Here is a 6,000-nt window from a genome sequence, read left to right on the forward strand (position 1 = left end):
GCCACCAGCCCAGCCCACCTGCCCCCACCACACTCCCCGGCGCTCCCCTTAATGTGACTGGTCCGTGGAATGATGGATCACCCCTTGTCACTTCCCCCTTCTCGTCCAATCAAGCACCAGTCCGTGGAAATTGATTGTTCTAATTTGCTCTCATTATTATGATGATATTAAGCACAATATACAGACACAGCTCACTGTCAGATCTGTCCAGGGCTGTCATTAGTTACAGAGGCTGCTGGGAAGGCGTCTCGGAGGGGCTTTTTTCAGAGAGCGGTGGTGGAGAGTGAGTGGAGGGAAACAGGGTGGATTTGAAGGAAAGTGTTCTTAATAAGATTTGCTATGCACACACACACACACACACACACACACACACACACACACACACACACACACACACACACACACACACACACACACACACACACACACACACAGGCACGCACTCACGCAGACATGCACTAGTATGCGAACACACACACACACACACACACACCCCTTTCAGAGGTGATGTAGCATCTAATTATGTTCAGTTCAGTGCTTCTCCGAAGAGAGAAGAGGATAAGATTAAGTCCTATCGTGTCAAGAACAAGGTGTTCACACACTGCCACATCTGAGGGAAATGGGAAGTGGCCTAGTCTCCGAATGCAGAATCAGTTTGCATGTCTGTACACTTGCGCTTAGGTAAATAGCAGCCTACAGTATGTCTCTTTACGTTTACAAGTGGGATATGTTGTCTGTCTCTAAACAGACTGTCCTTCATTCCAACAGGACAGAGTGATGTAGCTACAGAGCTAACACATCATTATCCTATCTACCCCTCCTGCTCATTCCATTCTGACCAGTTGATTGGACACTTTGCTTCCTCTCAAATCTTGCAATGTACACTAGGCATATAGCTAGTTGTCTATGACATATTAGACCCTCACGCACTTCTACAGATGCACCACTGAGGGCATCCTGTCGGGCTGTATCACCGCCTGGTAAGGAAATTGCACCGTCCGCAACTGCAGGGTTCCCCAGAGGGTGGTGTGGTCAGCCCAACGCATCACCGGGGGCACAATGCCTGCCCTCCAGGACATCTACAGCCCTCGGTGTCACAAGAAGCCCAAGAAGATCATCCAAGACCTCAGCCACCCGAGCCACGGACAGTTTACCCTGCTACCATCTAGAAGGTGAAGATAGTACAGGTGCATTAAAGCTGGGACCGACACACTGAAAAACAGCTTCTATCTCCAGGCCATTACACTGTTAAAGTCACCACTAGCCTTAGTCACTGTTCTACCCGGCACCACCTGGCACTCTACCCTGCATCTTAGAGACTGCTGCCCTATGTACAGTGCCTTCGGAAAGTATTCAGACCCCTTGACTTTTTCCACATTTTGTTACGTTACAGCCTTATTCTAAAATGTATTAAATAAATAACAATCCTCCGCAATCTACACACAATAACCCATAATGAAAAAGCAAAAACAGGTTTTTAGTTTTTTGCAAATGTATGAAAATAAAAAACAGAAATACCTTATTTACGTAAGTATTCAGACCCGTTGCTATTAGACTCGAAATTGAGCTCAGGTGCATCCTGTTCCGTTGCGCATCCTTGAAATGTTTCTACAACTTGATTGGGGTCCACCTGCGGTAAATTCAATTGATCAGACATGATTTGGAAAGAAACACACCTGTCTATCGAAGGTAAAGCTCCGAGACAGGATTGTGTTGAGGAACAGATCTGGGGAAGTTTACCAAAACATGTCTGCAGCATTGAAGGTTCCCAAGAACACAGTGATCTCCATCAATCTTAAATGGAAGAAGTTTTGAACCACAAAGACTCTTCATAGAGCTGGCCGCCTGGCCAAACTGAGCAATTGGGGGACAAAGGCCTTGGTCAGGGAGGTGACCAAGAACCCGATGGTCACTCTGACAGAGCTCTAGAGTTCCTCTGTGGAGATGGGAGAACCTTCCAGAAGGACAACCATCTCTGCAGCACTCCACCAATCAGGCCTTTATGGTAGAGTGGCCACTCCTCAGTAAAAGGCACATGACAGCCTGCTTGGAGTTTGCCAAAAGGCACCTAAAGACTCAGACCACGAGAAACAATATTATCTGGTCTGATGAACCCAAGATTGAGCTCTTTGGCCTAAATGCCAAGCGTCAAGTCTGGAGGAAACCTGGCACCATCCCTACGGTGAAGCATGATGGTGGCAGCATCATGCTGTGAGGATGCTTTTCAGCGGCAGGGACTGAGAGACTAGTCAGGATTGAGGGAAAGATGAACGGAGCAAAGTACAGAGAGATCCTTGATGAAAACCTGCTCCAGCGCTCACAGGACTTCAGACTGGTGTAAGGGGTGCGTAACTGGTGGCAGGGAAGTCAGACGCAGGAGAGCAGAACTGGGTGATAACCAGAGCAGTTTAATTATCAAAACCAACGGCATCCAGAAATACAAAATATGGATACAAAACCCGTCGCGCACCAGTCAAAATGTGCACAAGCACTTACAACAAACAATTTCACACACAGACATGGGGGGAACAGAGGGTTAAACACACGACAAGTAATGAGGGAAATGTAAACCAGGTGTGTGGGAAACCAGGTGTGTGGGAAAACAAGACAAAACAAATGGAAAATGAAAGGTGGATCGGCGATGGCTAGAAGACCGGTGACGTCGACCGCCGAACGCCGCCCAAACAAGGAGAGGAACCGACTTCGGCAGAAGTCGTGACAACTGGGGTGAAGGTTCACCTTCCAACAGAACAACAACCCTAAGTACACAGCCAAGAAAAGGCAGGAGTGGCTTCGGGACAAGTCTCTGAATGTCCTTGAGTGGCTCAGCCAGAGCCTGGACTTGAACCCGATCTAACATCTCTGGAGAGACCTGAAAATAGCTGTGTAGCAACACTCCCCATCCAACCTGACAGAGCTTGAGAGGGTCTGCAGAGAAGAATGGGAGAAACTCCCCAAATATAAGTGTGCCAAGCTTGTAGCGTCATACCCAAGAATACTCGAGACCGTAATCGCTGTCAAAGGTGCTTCAACAAAGTACTGAGTAAAGGGTCTGAATACTTGATATTTCAGTTTTTATTTTGTATAAATTAACAAAAATTGATGAAGTCCTGTTTTTGCTTTGTCATTATAGGGTATTGTTTGCAGATTGATGAGGGAAAAAAAAGATTTTACCAATTTTAGAATATATCTGTAACCTAACAAAATGTGGAAAAGTCAAGGGGTCTGAATACTTTCCGAAGGCATGGTACATAGAGTAATTGAACACTGGTCACTTGAATAATGTTTACATAATGTTTTACTCACTTTATATGTATATACTGTATTCTAGTTATGGCTCTATCCTATATAACTACTGATGTAGCCACCTTTTCTGATCATACACTGTCCATTCAGTCTATACACACCATTGTATACATTATATATATACGTTATATATTTATATTCTTTGATATTGCTCATTCTGATATTTCTTGATTTCTTCATTTTTCTGGATTATGTGTGTATTTTGTTTATTATTGCTAGGTATTACTGAACTGTTGGAGCGAGAAACGCAAGCCTTTCGCTTCACCTGCGATGACATCGGCAAATCTGTGAACACAACCTATAAACATTGGTTTGATTTGATTACCCATATATTATGCATATATCCACCAATTTTCACAGCAGGCCTATGGTGGAATTAACAGGCAGAAATCATGCATTTTGCTTCAACAACTGTTCTCATAATTAACACAGGGGGTGTTCCCACGATGAGCTGGTCAACCTGCTGTTACAACCCAATAATCAGCCTATTAGTCCCTGTGCTATAGTCATCATGCAGCATGGCATCAATGAGACTCATTCTTCAAAAGACCAATGGAAAAACCCTGCATGAAAATGTACTGATCCTGCCATTGCTGCTAGTACATTACACCCTCCTGTTGTATCATCCTGTTCTTGTGTGTGTTTTCATTCTCTATTCCTGTGCTCGTTATCTGCTCCTATCCCCAGCCACGCTATTACCAACCAGACAGACCCACCATATTGGCTAGCTGCCAGACCAACACACAGTGTCTAACAAATCGCTTATCTGCTATATAATTGGATTACAAGAGCGCAGTGCTCCCATTGGTCAGATTAGGCGGCGCCGGGCAACGGGCAGAGTATGGAGCGTTTTGATTCGTCGCCTCCCTAACGACCCGGGGAAGCCAGCTGTTTGATTGGATGAAAGCGGGATTGGGGCTTGATGCTTATTGGTCCATGACAATGTAATAAGGAAGTCTGCCAAGTGTACTGTCTAGTAGGCTTTTAACTGTCTTTTCTTGTATGCATGTGATTAATGATGCTACCTATTCAAACATGCATCCGCACGTACACGCACGCACACACACACACACACACACGCACGCACGCACGCACGCACGCACGCACACACACACACACACACACACACACACACACACACACAATTCATCCACTGAACTCGTGGAAGCTGAAATATTCAACTGAAGAGAGATTTGGACAGAGGTTTGTGCTAATAAAGCTTGATTTAAAGGGTATTTACGAACCAGCCATTGTTGCTGGTGCAGAGGTAGTGTTGGAGTGTTTGTTAAGGTAGCCACACTTAGCATTTGTTTAGATTTGACTATTGTAAAGGAGGTACTGCTGACGATGGTGAACGTTCTAGTCCAAAATACATTGTTTGGGGTAGATGAAACCATGTGCTGGAGCCCTCAACTTGGTTAAAACTGTATAACGAGACATAGTTCAGGGTATTGCATGTCACAAGATTTGGAGAGTTCATGTTTTGGTCTGTGTTAATAGTATCCATGGTATGGCTTTTAATTTCCCTCCATGATAATTGTCCTGGTGGCCTGACATCACAGCTGTATGCAGCATTTGTATTTCAGAAGTGTGTGTGTCTATGCTTTTGCACGTGCATTCAAGCACCTATAATCTGATCTTCCTCACACTGACTTCCAACCTCTATACTCCTCTAGACCAATAGAGGGTCCAGCCCTTACGGTCCTTTATCTTAACCAGTCCTACCTCTGGCCAGACCACTGGCTAGTGTGGAGTGACCAGGGGGACCATGCAGGGCCAAGCTGCTGGAACGCTGGCTGGCAGCTGCTGATGTCCTGTGGTGGAGCACTCTTTCCATCATGGTGCTGACACCTTTACTGTCCCCTGGCTCTGTTCAGGAGGAGGAACAGGAGGACCCCCACCACTATCCACACAGGGGCAAACAGAGTTAGGGTTGGTGCACGTGCGCCCATTCATATCCGCTCCCTCTTTTTCCCCCTTTTCGCTCTTTTTGTCTCTCTCTCTCACACACACACACACACACACACGCACGCACGCACGCACGCACGCACGCACGCACCCGCACACGCGCGCACGCGCGCACGCACGCACGCACGCACGCACCCACGCACGCACGCACGCACGCACGCACCCACACACACACACACACACACACACAAACACACACACACACACACACACACACACACACACACACACACACACACACACACACACACACACCACCTTAACAACCACCCACCCACCCCTCCCCCAAACCCACACACACTTTCATTACAGACCAGCTCTTTGTAATGTAGTCTGCCCTATCTATCCCTGCAGGTGATCTGCCCCTCACTATCCCCTCTCTGAAGGGAGAAGGACAATCCAGTCAGACCAGATGCCACTTGTGTCTGAATAGCCACTACGACAGACTTTGTTAATGTGTAGCTTTAACCATTGTCTTCCCAGCACACAGTGGGAGGGACGGTAGCTGTAGAGGTAGCAGTGTGTGTGTGGGTGTGTGGGTGTGTTTGTTTAGCAGATGAAGTCAATGTGTAGTCTTTGAGTAGTTCATAAAACCAAGTTGAAAAACCCACTGGATTCATCAGTGTCTCATTTGGGTGAGAAAAGAAAGCGGACAAAGCGCACGTGAGGGGCTTGGGCCCCAATGGTTCGTGGTACCTCTGTGTTTTGGGGACGTGGAGGTGAGGC

The sequence above is a fragment of the Salmo trutta genome, chromosome 38 (genome assembly GCF_901001165.1).
Source record: "Salmo trutta chromosome 38, fSalTru1.1, whole genome shotgun sequence".
NCBI lineage: Eukaryota > Metazoa > Chordata > Actinopteri > Salmoniformes > Salmonidae > Salmo > Salmo trutta.